We start from the raw sequence: 16670 nt of genomic DNA, 5'->3' as shown, positions 1-16670 counted from the left end.
ATATAACTAGAAAAACTGAAAAACTAGAAAGAGCAGCATACCAAAGAAGCACAAAAAAGGCAGTTGTAAAAGAAGCAGTGTACCAAGTCCAGAACTATGCTTACAGACGAGGATTAAAAAAACAAAACTAAACAAAATAAAATAAAACAAAACAAAAAAGCAGAGTATTTTTACAATGTATGATTAGGAACACCAGTCAAATTACTTCCAGGAAGAAGGTCCTATTTACAGAGATCCCTAGAGATTCTCTGGGTTCATTCAGCTGACTGTATTGTACAATCACTTCAGTTTAGTTTTCTATCTTCTACATTTGCAATATATTTGTGGCTATCAGTGATTCTCTGAGGATAATTATTCTCTAAGCAGCAAAGAAATTTCTCTTTCCTTACTCACAAAATCTTAGGGGAATAACACATGCCCAGAAGGTAAGAGCTCAAAGCAGAATTAAGCTGTATACCTGAAGATGGGACCTCCCTGACAAAACCACAGCTTGTGTAGGAGGACAACTGCATTACTATGTTACATGTTCACAGTGAATTTCTTCCCAGCAGTTGAGTTTTCTCATTGCTCCTGCAATCTAGAGAATACCTCTTTATTTTCTACAGCTTTCACAGTAAATTAAGCGGTTCTGGAAATGTTCGTGGAAGTGCTTCACTTTGTCATGTAGATGCAGAAAGTGTATCTAGAAGAAAGAATAAGCTGTTTCCCCATTGCTTTATGAAGTTTTTCACTTCTGACAAGAGCAAATCAAGGAACTTACTGATGTCCCTGCAAGATTTTAATTCCACATTAGTATCATCTGAACTAACTGCTGTGGGAAGTGTTTTCCAGCCCCTCTTGTACTTTTGATAGTGGATGAGTGCACTCATATAATAGATAGAATGTAGTACAATCTGAAGAATTAACATTTGAATAGTGTTTGTGATTTTCAGACTGAATAGGATCTAATTAAGAAGTCACAAATTCCAGGAGATGGCATTTATTGTTACAGTTTTACGTCCTGGTTTTCAAGTGCAACCAGGTAAGGCTGGATAAGGAAAACTGGAAGGTGATGTATCAGAAGAGCTATTTTTGTTCCTTTCCCTGAATCTGTGTTTTTTATTCTAGTTTATCTTCTGTCACAAAATTGATGACAGCTTCTGGTTCCTTCTTCTGGTTACTGCAGGGCAAGTAGAGGAAGGAGATGCCCAGGCACACTCTTTTCCTTTGGTCACACACAGAGCTGGAGAATCTCTTCCAGCATAGAAATAACTTTTGTAGACTCTGAAAAGCGGCCTCATTGCTCTCTCCAGCTTCCTGAGGAAGGGGGGTGGAGAGGGAGATGCTGATCTCTTCTCCTCGATATCCATTGCTGGGACTGGGTGGGAACGATCAAAGCCTGCATCAGGGGAAGTTTAAATTGAACATTAGCAAGCATTATTTGCTGAGAGGGTGGCCAAGTACTTGAACAGGCTTCTAAGAGGGGTGGTTGATAAAGCTTGAGGATACAACAAAGAAGGAATGAGGGTGACAAAACAGTCAGGCAAAACAAACTGAGTGCCCTGGTTACTTGGTGCCCTGGGTCCATTCTAACAAAATACAGTTGCAGCTGTGAAAGAAATCATTGAAGAAACATCTGGAGAGAAGAGATAGAGGCCAAATCAGCACTGTATCTTGGGAGCTGTGTCCTAGAATGCAATGACTGAAAAAAAATGTTGTGAGTTACCCCAGACTGGGGGAAGAAATGCTGGTGCATTTCTTATGCTTTACGTGCTAGAGCATGGAAACTGCATATGGGGAAATTGTTTAATTCTGTTACATTCATGGTGCTGATATTAGAAAATGGCATACAGTTTTAATAGACACATCTAAATATATTTTAAACACTGGAAGTGTGGGAGGGTAGGGAAATGCCAGAATTGAAATGCCAGAATTCCTTTGTGACTGGAAAAAATATTTTACAGTAGCAGAAGAAGGGAATTCAGTCTGTTGATTTTATCAGAAAAATAGATTGACAGCTGACTTGATGCCAGCATATAAATATCTTCATAGAAGATATATAGAAGAAAATACAAGGTGCTGGAACAGTATCTTTCTTATTAAAGCAAAGATATAGATATGATATTTGGAAAGAGAAACCAGACAATTCGAGATTAAAAAAAAAAAAAAAAAACAAACACTTTTTTTTGAATGTTTTCAAAACAGGACTAGATCATTTCTTTATATTCTCACATTTTAGTGAGCTCTAAACTTGATCTGGGACATGAGCAATAAGGTGAAAGTTAATACCTTGTAAGGGTTGGTTTGCCAGCATACATGAGAAAATTGTTCTTGCTAACCTGAAACACTGGATCCAAACCTGTCCCCTTGAGTATGATGGGCATCCTTAATTCCCTCTGTATTTGTATGATCTTCACAGAATCACCAAATCATTTAGTTTGGAAAAGACCTTTGAGATCATTGAGTCCAACCTATGACCTAACACCGCCTTCTCAACCAGACCATGACACTTAGTGCCACATCTAGTCTTTTCCTAAACACCTTGAACACAGATTTTTCATATCCTTTATGGGTAAATGTCAAGAGTGGAAATTTATTGTCACTTTTGCTCTCTTGATTTAGATGTCTGGAAAGACTGAAGGGTGAGTCAGAAGGCCCTTCTTACAGTCTTGGAAATCATTCTCTTGTTCAATAACCTACTGGGGAAATAAAAAGATTACCAGTAGGAGAAGTACTAAGACAACTTTAATGAAAGTTACCAGGGAAATACTATTTCAATGGCTTCTACAGACTTTGTAAACATACTGTTTTCAAGCCCTCTGTTAAACAGAACAACATCAAAAGCTGTAGCTAGTCTTATTTTAGTGGCATGAACAACAGTGATAACAAAAACAGCAGCTTTGCTTTTCCCTTCCAGAAAGCAATAATGTCAGCTAGAATTGGCAGCCAGCTGAAAATAAAGTGAAGCCCCAAACAGCTGAGAGACAACAGTTGACATTTCCCACACTGCTGTACATCCAGGCTTCATTCCCTGTAATTCTGTGCAGAACTTGCCAGCTTTTTGCTGCTATTTGGAAACAGGATTAGGGCAAGTAAAAGTGAACTAGGAGTTCAATAATTTGTCCCTCTACCTCTGTTGGTCTGGTTACTTTTCCAGAATGACAGGATGCATTTTAATTGAACCAGTTGACAGCCTTAGTATGTCCTCATTGCAACCTTTTTATAGAACAATTTTTTCTCTTTTATTTTTTCCCCCCTAGAACATTTGCTATTAATACTACATTTTACAGGTAGTAACTAGTAATTTTTAAGTGTGAACAATGTGCATTGAGACACAGTGAGAGGACATAAGTTTGAATAACTTCAACTGAAAGAGGGAAGGTTTTGATTAGATATTAGGGAAAAAATCTTTAGTGTGAGGATGCTGAGACCCTAGAAGTGGTTGCCCAGAGGTTGTGGATGTCCCACCCCTGGAAACGTTTAAAGCCAGGTTGGATGGGGCAACCTGGTCTAGTGAAAAGTGTCTCTGCCTCAGGCCAATCTCCGTTTCTGTGAAACAGGTCTCAGTTCTAGGCAATTTTTACTGGAAACAAAGAATATTGTTCATAAAAAAAAACAAAACAAGACAACTAAAACCAACCACCCTGGCTGATCCAGAAAATAATCTGTCAGACTGATTGTTTCCAGCACAACCACTGACTATACAGAATGTTATGGAGGGCCAGATGCAGCCACCTGTGCTGGAGAGAAGCTCTGCAAGTTTCAGTAAAAACTACTTACTGCATCAATTAATACTACCAAGGGAGACAAAACCGTTCCCATAAAAAGAGAATATACTTTTACAGAAATGGGTACAACTACAGCTGAAAGGAACTCAGACAGCAGAGGAGAAAAATTTAAGAAAAAGGTTTCATGACAGACAGTGAATATAGAAGTTAAAGAAGGAAAGATAAGAGTACATACACAGACAAAGGAATCTGTATAGTGCACTAAAGGGAATGAGCATTGTCTTAATTTATTGAAGAAAGAGGATGAATTACATATTCACAAAACCAGTCTAAGGTTATTTGAGCTCTGGCACTTCTGATAGACAAGGATAAGATAAGACTTCAGCTGGAAAGGATTTATAGTAATAAAATACAAACCTGTGCAGGATACCAAACCAGATTTCTACAAAAGGAAACCAGAATCACAATTTTATCATTAGATTTTTTGTTAGGAGACAAGAGAGTAGTACCCAATGTACCTTTGAGAGAGATTGGAAAATGATGATGGGGAAGGAGATAAAGAAATTGACATCAGTGGAGGAAAAAGTGAACTGGAGAAATCGTCCTAAATGAGAACATTCAAAAGTCCTTTTGATCAGGACTCTGCAAAGAGCTATCCAGTTTCAACACAAGAACAATGTACAAACAGATGAAATCATCCACAGTTTCAATGAAAAGGCAAGCTGCCAGATTTTTTGAAAACACAGGTGACTGAAAGGTTCACCTAGGTTGTGACTTTTTAAAAGGATTAGTTCTTGTCCTCTGCCACTAAAGATCTTTTGATTTAACTCCCCTGGGGTAATACATTCACAAGTAACCAAATATTCATTTAAAACATGCCAGTAGGACTGAGGAATTCAAACTGAAATATGGTATGCAGGTGGAAGACTCAGCAACAAAAAAGCAATAAATTAGGATTAAGAAGCATAGGAGAAAGGTGCTGTAAGACAAAAAGAAGTCAAACTCAGAGTAAAGATAATAAAAAAAAAAAATAAAATAAAGATTATGCCTTAAACACCATTCAGAGAGAACAATTGGGGTTTTGACAGAAATCAGTAGAAAGGGGGCCTGTACCAAGGACTAGTAAAGATTAATCCAAAGAAATAATCATAAAAACAATGAAGACATCAAAACACTTTATATCTTATATTTTCTTTTTTCCAGTTAACTGTTCTTAACAAAAAAAAAAATCAAGGTTTGCTTTAATTAATTTTATTTTTTCCCCCTTTGTGATAAAACAAGAACAAGATAGCCAATCTTTTTGGTTTTAATGTAGCATTTTACTTCAACTCAACCCTTTATCCTCAATGGCAAAATGGAAATGGAAAAGGACTTCATTTTGAAGCAAAATGTTATATTGATTTTTTGAAACTAGTGCATCTGGTCACTTTTTTTGCTATACAACCCAAAAATTGCATCAAATTTTTAAATATGTAGAGATAAGAAAGATTAAAGAAAAGACCCATATGTTAGGAAATTACCAAACTTAGAAAGTGAACAAGCAAAGGCTTCATTTCTCAGAGGTGATAGTATGAGAATGAACCTCCCTGGTGTAAGTCACTGAATGGCAAAATGCAGAATCAATCTTTCCAGCCTTACTAGTCTAACACAGCTCCAAAATCAGCATAAGGTAGTGAAATCAGTCAGCAGGTTTTCACACACCAGGGTTTTTAGGAAGGTAAGTCAGAAAAAGCTGTGTCCTGACTGATGTGGGTTTTTTTCCTTGGCAGCCAACAACAGGTGCTGTAAGAGAACAATGGGCTGTTTCACATACACCAGGGCTGAGTCCAGGATGAATTCTGATCACCTCTGTTATCCAAATGGATATTTGTTTCTGAGAGTGTCTGGGCTGTAACATGCAAGTGTGAAATAAATGAGAAAGGCATACAAGATTTAGAGACGGGAAACTCCGTGGAGACAAATGGAAAGGCAATTGCACAGGAGAACAAAGGGATTCATGTAAATGTACCTGGGTACCTTGGGTGAACATTTCAGTGACTGCATCTCCCCATGCAAGGGAATTCAACTTCTGAACTCTCTCTCCCTCTCAACATTTTCTTTTTAATCTTTTTTTTTTTTTTTTCTACAGATTTCTGGCTTTAATTGTGCAGATCTTAGACCTTAAGGATGTTGTTTTCTGTTAATGATGATACACAAAGCTGACATGAGGTCAGAACTTAATTAATTTCAGCTCCTTGACTACTTCTATAAGGCAGCAGGAGAGGAGAAAAGATTAATACTTTATGTCTTTCGCAAAACCAACAACAATTATTTTAAATAAAAAGACCTTCTCTCTCCAGGAGTAACAAAAATGTAGTGTACAGAAATAGATGGCACAATTTGTGACTGTGTGAATTTTTTATGAAGCTGTATTTCCACATTTGCTTCTCCTTAATCTTGTGAGTTACAAGCATGGTTTCTGATAAGTATCCTGTTTTTGTGGCTCTGTGTACTGCTAATTCCATTTTCAAATAATTTATCCTTAAGTATCATATGTATATTTGTGTCCTAGGAACCCATCAGTAGAAAAGAATATTGAGTGTAATTGATCCAGTTTTGACAGTCACAGAGTACAGTATTTTGTTGGCATATGCAGTTGGTACATCTTTCTATATCTCCTCAGTCTAGGAAAGAAAATATTCTGGACTTCTGGTTGGCTTCTGTGACAAAAATTATCAGTAAAAGGCAACAGAGTTGTGCCAATCACAGTAAAAATTGTTCTCTGAACATCTTTCATGCTAGAATAGTAGAGTTTTCAAAGAACATTCAAAGAATACATCACTGTACATAAAACTATTTGCTTTCTTTATAATCAGAACTTCTTTTTAAAGTACACTAGAAAAACATTAAACTTGTGTTTTAGCAACAAACTATTTTTATTCTGTCATAATATCTTCGGGTACATGAAGACAGTTTATATTTTGTTTCTGTTCAGGCCTGTGAACCCAGTTCTGTGGTGAAGTTATGTAGCTACTGTGAAGAGTCTGCAAAATAAACACCATATTGCATCTTGGGTGCTGTAGTAATTCTGCTGGCTGTTAAAAATTTCAAGACAGATGAACTAACAGGAGGGGAGAGTGTATCTTTTTCTGAAAAAAAAACAAATGAACCAACCAAATTTCAAACTTACACAGAAGAGACCATGGAAGAAACAAGTACTCTTAAAACTTTCTCTAGTGATGGGTACCAATAGATGGAGAGATTGTCTTTTTCTCTCTTCCAGAATGTCAGTGCAAAAATAATAATGTCCACAAACATTTTCTTCTGCCAGAGTGACATTTCATCATCTGCAGTACTGGTCCCTTAGGTCCCTCCCAGAAAACCTTGGGCTTATGTGTATGTCATGGCACTTCTCTCTCATATTTCCTCTCTTTATCTCTTCCTATTCCCTTCTGCCTGCCTTTCTTTTCTTCTCTGTCTCACTCCATCTCTTTTTCTTTCCTTTCCTCTCTCTCCCCCTCTCATATTTTCCTAGTTAAAATGTCAGAGGATCATTCTCTGCCTGTGTGCTTGTGCACAGAGCACACGGGCAGGACAATTGCCTGCTCAACATGCTCTAGCACAGCTCCCAGTCAGGACTGGAAGGAAATTGTGCGATGGCTGAGGGAGTCAGTCAGAGAGGAGAGTGCATGTGAGCAAGTTTTAGCCATGGCTGATGTGCAGAAGCCTCGTGTGCTGAGTGCACCTGTGTGGCAGTAGCTGGCAGTAGGCCTGGTGCTCGGTGGGTGACTCAGCATGTGGCTGTGAGCCACACAAGGGCCACCAGACAGCCTTGGATTAGTTACTGGCCAACAGTGTCCTTGGCCAAAGCATCCTGCCTGTGAGTAACAGAGTGGGAACAGGGCTCAGCAGGGCTGCAAGGCCACAGATTCATCTCTCTTAATGGAGGTAACCTGAGGAGGATGCACACCTTAGGGCCTGATGGCCATAGATGCTGATTTTCCAGTGCAAGTACAGCAAAGCAGGGCTTGACGCTGTCAGAAGAGGAGATCAGCTTCCAGACAGTGGCATTAATATGGTCAGTCCTCTTAGCAAGAGGATTTACCTGCCCTGGTTGGGCTGTGGTGTCACATCAAGCACACACTGCATGTGAGCAAACTGGAGCTCAGGGACGTGGTGTGACAGAGCAGCTGCAGGCCCTGGGACAGGGCTGGCCCATGGCAGCAGCTTCCTTCAGGGAGCCCTGAAGAGAGAAGAGAAGAGAAGAGAGTCACTGGGAAGGCAGGAGTACCCAGAACAGCTTCTGGAAAGGCTTGCAGGCCCAGGGGCAGTGCACATATCCTGAGCTGTGCTCTCCTGGCTAACTCCATACCGAGGGCTGCTCTGGGCTTGGCTCTGAAGGTGGCACTGGGAGCACTGTGACCTCACTAAGTAGAGACAAGGCATGCAAGCAGCACCTTCAATATTCACAGGAAAACCTATGTGCCATGTAAATGGCCAGAAGGCACAAGGTAACCAACTTCAGTTAAAATAATTGCTTGGCAATTTCCCCAAAGAGACAAGGACCTTCGCAGACCTGTTCTCACTGCCCCATGCTAGGACACTTCATGGCCCCCTTGAGGCATCTGTGACTCAGAACCATAGCCTAGCATACAACACACAACCACACATGGATACAGACACTGCCAAACCTGGGCCTGCATTCACTCCTTCAGATCAGCACCATCATCTCAGCCTCCCCATGCACTTCCCAACGCTGCAATCTTGGCTATCATAGTGCTCATCTCTACAAAGAAGGCAGCTCTTCCATCCAAGCCAGTACTGACCTGTTTTGTTGCCTGTCCCTCCATGACTCAGTCCTGTTAGAGTTACTGAGCACAGACAAACTTCTGTCCCATTAATGGAATAGGATAAAGGAACAGGAATGAATATTTAAAATTTCCCGTTGGCAAATCTGCCTGGATTTTGCTGCACTTATTTTTCACTGGGAACAAACTTTTCAAATCTGAACTGATGCTTAATTTTTTCCATTTTTCCAATAAAAATAACCTCCCACAAGCAAGTTGAGTTCATCAGGTGTATTTCCTTTTGTAATTTCTTGTAGAAACATCCCACTGGCATATTGAGACTATTAGAGTACAATTTCCTGTGGGGTTTTTTCTTTCTTTTTTTTTTTTTCTTCCCTTTTTTAATAGAACAGAATATCTGGTATTATATATGGTCCAATTGCAAGTAAGATCATACTCAAGAAATGAAAGCCTGTGTTCAAGCTGAGGTGACAGATAACCTTCAAGATCAGTATAGCTTACTAAGGGATTAGAAGAAAAAAACTTTGTGAACTTTTGAATCAAATATTTTGAGCTAGAGCTATGAAAAGGGAATCCAGCTCTTTCTAAACACCATCTGTTTGCTGAGTGTACTTGCATATTTTTAATTGCTTTATTCTAAAAAGTGCTATTTACTACCACAAAATGTCTCTTGGTGTGAAGACAACATCTTATTATAAGATGCTTTTTCCATTTTGGGCCTACTGTTGGTGAGCTGTGCAGTGGTGTTAGGATTACCAAATTTCTCCAGGATCGGAACAAAGCAAATAAAACAATTAGTGAAACTTTAAAAACCAATGAAAATTATGTTCTCTGCTATGAGAAATATGCCAAAAGAGAAATTACAAAAATAAGAATAATTTAGACATTATTTCTCTCATCATGTCTACTTCCAGCTTCATATTTCCCCCCATGCTTATATTTTCTGGTTTTTGATAATTAAAAAGAACTGGCACTGCATGTGTTGTGATATGAATGCTAACATTAAAAGTTTCCTACCTCACACAGTACTTTCTGTGTTTTTCCCTAAGTTTTTAATGATGGTTTCTTTTCCTCCTCCCTTTTATCATTTTACTATCAATGCAAACAGAGACGTTATAGAAATATTACATTTAGAGGCAATACTTAAAGTTTCAATCAGTAAGCTAAGCTGGTCTATGCTGTTGAGAGTGTAGAGGGATTCATCTGCTTTCTATTAAATACAGCATGCAGAGTGTGCTCCCCTAAATTACAGCATTTAAGGATGGCCTCCTAAATGACTGTCTGTGCCAGCACGATTGTCTGTGCAGCAGAGAACCCCAGACACCCAGGGAGCTGCTTCCACAGTAGAGCTAAAAATTACACCCTGCCTTAGCCCATTTCCACATGGGTACAGTTCCCATTTCTGGCGCACCAGCCACAACACAGAAGCATTTTGCAGACAATATGGTATTTCTCTCTCCCTGCCAGATTAAGTTGGAACATTTATATTCCCTAGGGTTGTGAGTAATGGAAAAGTTCCTACGGACAGCATGTTGCCTGTGAACCATGGGTCAAGATTATCTAAGATCTACATTTTGCGACCCTTAGTCAGAAAAATGAACCCTTATTCTTTCATGAAGCCTGCTTTGAAGCCAGCTGAGGTAAGTAACTGTTACTGAGGGATAACCTCACGTTCTTGTCAAGAATCTGCTCGCTGCTGAATTAACCATAACTATTTGATTCAAAAAGGATAGTTGCAATAAATGAAATGCTTCCTGTGTGAAACTCTTTTCTCAGTGAAAGCACTTGCACAGCCAAGGAATGATGGAAAGCTTCCTGTCCTCAGGAAGCAAATATTTATACGTATATCATTGCAAACATGTAATGTGGTAATTTTACTGCATATAGAACATAACTACTGATGTGTAGTGTAGTCAGTTCAAACATACTGAAAATGAATGATGATGAGGCCAGCAGATAAGCAAAATGTCTTTATGCTGCTATATAATCAGCTTGATCAAGTTGCATTAACACATCAGTGCTGTTTTGGGCTCAGTGCTATTAGCAGATAAAGCACTTAAAAAATTATCCTGACATTTATCTTCTCCAGTTACATTAACCCATTCCCTACTCCATTAGAAGTTTATTTAAGAACTTAAATTTCTTTTTTCCCACCATTACACAAAAGGTTGTCTGACAGGAGGGTTGCTTAAGAACTATTTTTGGCCCCTTTGCTTGAAAATTTTTTCTTTAATTCAATTCTTTATATTGCACTGGCATCTGTTTGTCATTAGGTCCAATCCAGCAAGGACAGTGAAGGTCAATTAATCCGATATTTTCTGATTCTGCCATGGATCAGCAAAGATACTGAGCATTTCAGTGACACCATCCTACTGCCCTTCTCAAAACAAGCCCCCTCTCCCCCTGCTCACATGCTTTTAGTCACACAACACACAACAGCTTGGCCTCAAACAATTCCTGAAATCCTCATGGAAATGTATATCCAAAAAAGCTACTCTGAGATTGGTGAGACACTACATCTTGGAGTCCTGGGAGAATCTAAGGTATTGTAGCTTTCAGCACTTGGGGATGCAGTAGAAATATGCTGCTTTTGGGTTATCCTGTCTGTTTTGGCTTTCCTCTCCTGATTTTTGATTGGACCAGGGTTTTTCAACTTTTTCTCAGCTGAGCAACAAGTGCTGCACCAAACTGTCCGACCTTCACGCTCAGTCAGCTCTCACCAGAGCGCAGCCCGTGGCACTCTTGGTCCGAGGGATGGGATTTCTCAGCCTTCAGCTCGGCATCTATTCCCTCTGAATTTAATAAGTCTTTTACTTTCAGAGGAAACAGGCACAGAGTCAGACTAATGTTGAGAGCCTTAGAAAAATCTCACTCTTGGTGTCACCAAGACAATGACTCTTTCATTAGTCTTTGAGTCAGACCCTCACCTTGAGTGTACTAGAATAGCTTCATTGATTTAAAGGGAGATGCACTCATTTATACAGCCAAGGACCTGTCTGCCTCTATTTACAAAGCAGTTCCTCGACCCTTTAGTGGGTAGAGGAGCCTTATAATGAGGGTTTAGAGACCAGTTGTCCAACAAAAATATAATTGCTTCAAAGTAATGAAACGTTGCCTTAAGTCATCATGGATCTGCTGAGCCTGCGTCTGACGCTGACCTGCCCATCGTGTGTTACCTCTGAGCATCTTCATGTACACTGCACACGACAGAGATCCCAGCCTGGCTCTGCATCAGTAAAGCCAGTTCTAAGCATCTCTGCAGCCACATCAGTGTAGCACTCACAACAGGGCTTGTTAGGGAACAGCTGCCTCCCCTCAGAGTGAGGCAGCCCGGGTGGGCAGGCTGTGACACAGTGCTGTGCAACACAAAATATCCTTGGGATTCAGTTATTCAGAACTGGCCCTCTACCACCTCTGTGGTTTTGCTACTTTTAGGCAGAAAAGCAGCTGCTTTCCTTCTCTACCCATGTAGTCTCACATTCTTTAAATGCACTTATTATCATTGCACCATAACAGTCTTGCTGTTGCAACACATAAAAAGAGCAACTGGAAAAAAACTTTGCACTAAACCCTCCTTCAGCAAAAAAACCAAAAATACCAACCAAAAAGTAGAGCATTGCAACCATTGTCCAGAGCTCCCATGTTTAAAGCTAGCCTGAATAACAGGAAAATTTCTCAGCACTTCCTTTCCTTATTTGGGAGGCATTGAAACAAAAGAAAACTGAAAGTCTAATCCGTATGGGTGCTCCTCTATTTTGCTCTTCAGAAAGTGCCCAGCATCCAGTGATTAAAAATGTTATGGATTGGAGATCAGTGCAAGCAAGGGACTGGAACTGGCACTAGGAAAAACAACCTTTGTGGATTTAGCAAAAAGAGATTTGCTCAAGATTTTGTAAAAAGTTTGTGGCAGAACAAGAAATTCAGGTGGGATCTCTTGAGAACTAAGGCTAACATCCTTTTCTGTAGGATGTCCTTCCCATCCCTGTATGGCTAGAAGGAAATGTCTGAAAAAAACAGCACATTTTGCACTGCTTTCTAAAACGATTCTGTGTTCTTGTCAGCTGGTATATCTTACTTCATGAAAATCAGTCTCTCATCATCTAACTAGCCCTGCAGCTCTCTCTGCATAGATTGTCATAACTGAGCCTTGACTCCGTTTTCCCTTTGAAGATAAGACAGCGTGTTCCTATTGCAGTATCTGTCTAAATTTCCTAATGTGGCAAGCCAGGGGCTGGTCTAAGTTTCCTTTTCCTCCTTCCCCCACTTTGTTGTTATTTCTCTTACGTGAAAATGTCTGAAGGCTGATAGAAAACTCAGAGAATTCCATGGCATGACCCATTGACTTGACTAGAAACTGGATCCAATGCATAAAACCAGAAAATTTCAGAAGAAATTTAATTTAACTTAATTTGGTAAAAATTTAATTTAACCTAATTTAGAGTACCTGAACATCAGAACTAGAGGTACTGCAAGCCAGTGCACTCCATGTAGCAATATAGGATGGTTCAGGGACTTCACTCCCTCCCAACAAGCCAGCATCATTGAGTTAACTATGACACTGGGAGCAAAGTACTCATGTCAAAATAGCGCTACCCTCAGCTTAATGATTCCCCCAAGAGGCAAGGCTCGTTAGCTTGTGCACTGTGCCATACTAATGTGCCATTATCTGGGATACTTCCATGCCTTCAAGCCAGCTATTAGACCCAGAAATGCCCTGTGGAGCTCACAGGCATGAGTTGTTTCCCCCATTCCTATTAGAAATCAGGGTATCACTCCATTCCCTCTGTTCACCTCTGATGAAAAGGTGTAGGACCTGCTGCAGAGCTGCTCAGTTACCTCTGGTCATTATGGCAGCAAAGCAGCCACACACTCTTGTAGTAAAACCACTTGTGTCTAAATATATTTTTCTACACCAAGGCAACATGTTTTGGTGTGGACAAATTACCTCTTCTCTACCAAAGAATTAAAAAAAAATCAGATATAGATGATTTTGAGGTATCATTTATATATATGTGTCTGTATTGGTGCATATATGTGGAAACAAATGCGTGCATATGAAATAACTGGAGGCAATTACAAACTAGTCATGTTTTGAGGAAAAATTTGAAAAGATATTTAACCATTTTTCTTGAGGTTTCCCCTGTCATTTTCAATGAAATATCTAAATTTCATAATGAAATAGCAAAATTTCTTGGCATTTAAATGTTTTAAATTATCCACCTAATTAATTTCACAAGTGTAATATACATTCAATAAATACAGGACTGCCCTGTGGTACATAAGCAGTCTGCATTGCATATATGTGAATTCTTTCCAGAATCTTTTCCCACCATATAGCCTGCCATTAATCTTCTGCTGGGATAATTAGTTATTTATTTTCTGGGAATTTAATCCACATTTTTTCTGGCATTTGTGACTGATGGGAAAAAAAAAAGAAAAAAAAAGAAGAAAAGCAGAATGCCAGAAATCTCTTCAAAATCAGCCTAATTCACTCTCTCAAAAACATTTTGAAATTCATCAGTTGTTGCTGCTGTCCAGATTCTAGGATGAAGCTACCTTACCTGAAAAGCTGAACATATGGAATTTGTCAACATTTGCTCACTGCCTCTACTGCTGGTTGCACAGCTGATCCAATTCAAACACATCTTCATTCCTTTAGTTGGCTGGCCCTGTTCCTTTCAAGGATGACTAGATCTTATCTCAGCAGCCCCAGTTCTCCCTTTTGAGTGACAACTTCTGACGTTTCAGACTTCAGTGAACTGCAGAATTCAGTTTAGAAAGCATCTACTTTCCACTCCAGTCACTAGGTACCCTCAACATCTTTATCCATGCCTCTCCTGGGGATCTCTTCAGCTTCCAGATGACCTCTGACTTTATCTTGTTTTGCAGGTTTCAGCAATTCACTGACAATTCACTTGTTTTGTCATTGAATTCCCGTGCAAGATGCCTTTTCTGTACATATGTACGTATGTAAGCTCTAATCTTTTAAAACTTCTTTCAAGCTTGTACAACTTTTGTCATTGTAAAATTCCTCACCTTTCTCAGCCAAAGTATTTTCCAAGTTTCCCTGGTCTGCTCCTCGAAGAGAACAAAGAGAACTACAAAGAATAGCTAGATTGCTGGGGGTTTTTTTCCCTGCAAAAATTCCACCCCCCTCAGATATGCTTATTTTTTCTAATTTCCCATTTTTTTCCTGCTATTCACAGTGTTACTAATAATGGCGAACTATGGGACTAAATAAAAGGTCTGATTTTTGCTTTCTTTTTGGTTTTCCTGAGCATATAAACTTCTAATTTTCATTTGACTTTAATTATTCTTCATTTCTACCAAATGTCTATTTTCTGGAAAGTTTAGGTGAATTCCTAAACAGTCATTTTTATCAAGCAGGAATTCTATTCAGGGGTCAGACCTTGCCTTTCTTCCCTTTGCAAATGTTAAATATAGAACAGTAGCCATTTGAAAATTAAGGGTGTTTGTTTAGCAACAGTTATAGACTTTAGTATAATTGCCTAGCTGGTAAAAGTATTTTAAAAAATCATAAACTGATATAGACAGATCTAGATTAGATCTAGATCTAGATCTAGATCTAGATAGATATAAATATAGATATATAACTCAATCTTATCTAGTGCTACACTTCACTAATGCCAAGTTACAGCTTTGGCAAAAGAGGTCTGATGATTCTTTGTATCTTTCAAGGTACTGCTGCTGTTTTCTCCGCATTCAAACCTGTCCCCACACATATTTTCATCTTCAGCCAGTAACTGTTGGTAATTAACATCACCCTGATCCTTATTTACCTTTAAGACAGACACTCTGGAGGGAAAGAGGGTTTGAATTAAGATGCCAGGCTGAAATGCAGGCACATGCCCTCTTCTGGGAAGTCTTCCAGAAACGCAAAAATATCTGGCAGGGTAATGGGTTACACAGCTGAAAAACCACGGTAAGATTCAATAGAGACCTCATCTGCAAAAAAGCTCAGACTGGCTTTCCTTGCAAACTATAGAGCAATGCTGCAGGCTTTCCCCTGAGAGCCAAGGTGTTTTTAGCCCTTATTCACAGGCATTCCTCATGGGGAGCTTTTTATTCATTTTTGCTTTCTTGTTTGCAAGAGTTTCCTATATCTGCTTGTTTACACAGAATAATGTGACAGTCTCAAAAGCTAGCCCAGAGCAAGATGATGTGACACACTACAGGGATACTACCCAAGCTATTTAATCCTATTTGCTAGCAAAGCTGGTCAGTGTGGGCGGAACAATGTTCTGATGTATATTCTTTGTCCTTAATCCTGTTGCTTCTGAGAAAGGGGTTAAAGAGGAAGATGGCCATCATCCAGATTAAAAAGCTACCAGGGAATTACACTGACTTTTGATACAGAAAACAACCTGAAAAGCAATAAATGGGAAGATATGTAACATGGAGCAAAGATGCTGGAGTGGAAACAGAGGGCTGGACAAAACCCAGTCTGGCAGAGACAGGAGCTGCCAGCCAGCAGGGTCACCTCTGCCCAGGCCTCACAGAGCAGCCTTCCCATCCATCCCACACATCCAGCCTCTGGATTGGCACTACTGGGTGCAGCTTGCAGGAGCCCACACCTCAGGAGCCACGGATGAGTGCCAGGGTGCTCTCACAGCAGCTGGGTTGGCAGGCTGTGGAGAGCAGCATCCCCAGCACAAGGTGTGTGTGTGTGAGCAGAGGAACCTGTGAGTGCCCTCACAATCCACTGGCACTGTGTATGGACCAGCTGGCTGGGAGAATATGTCTAACTCTTCAAGGTGAGAGGAAACTTAGCTTTTTTTTTTTTTTTTAGGATTCCTTCAGAAGGATGGTTAGAAATTTATAGGTGTTTATTATTATTTTGGAAGTGTGCTATTCTGGTTTATTTTTTTGTATAGCCAGTGCTGTCCTGTGTGTAAAATTCAGTGATTGGCAGTTAATTACATGTCATTAATAAAACAAAAAGTTATTCAACCATGATTTGATTTATACTGTGTGAACCACATAGGTCTTTTTTTGTTGTTGTTCCTAAGACATGCCTGATCTTTTAAAATAACCAATATTGCCTGTATTTTGAGATATAATCAAGATTTTTTTTTATCATTAAGAGCAAGGGCTGGATGAGGTCCCAGAAGACCTCTTGCTTCTGTTAAACATCCCCTTTCTATTTGCTTGATGT

General features: G+C 39.6%; 1 long non-coding RNA gene across 1 annotated transcript; it reads right to left on the bottom strand.

The window, feature by feature from the left end:
* Positions 1-6603: 6603 nt before the first annotated feature.
* Positions 6604-12083, bottom strand: LOC147654374 (uncharacterized). The gene is made up of 4 exons (XR_015285070.1): positions 8059-12083; positions 7792-7929; positions 7657-7720; positions 6604-6835 (listed from the first exon to the last, which is right to left on the bottom strand). It is a non-coding gene; the product is annotated as an uncharacterized LOC147654374 (long non-coding RNA).
* Positions 12084-16670: the final 4587 nt, after the last annotated feature.

This window comes from Cyanistes caeruleus, chromosome 3 (genome assembly GCF_971803275.1).
Source record: "Cyanistes caeruleus chromosome 3, bCyaCae1.hap1.1, whole genome shotgun sequence".
Lineage (NCBI taxonomy): Eukaryota > Metazoa > Chordata > Aves > Passeriformes > Paridae > Cyanistes > Cyanistes caeruleus.
This window is presented reverse-complemented; position numbering and strand designations above follow the sequence as displayed.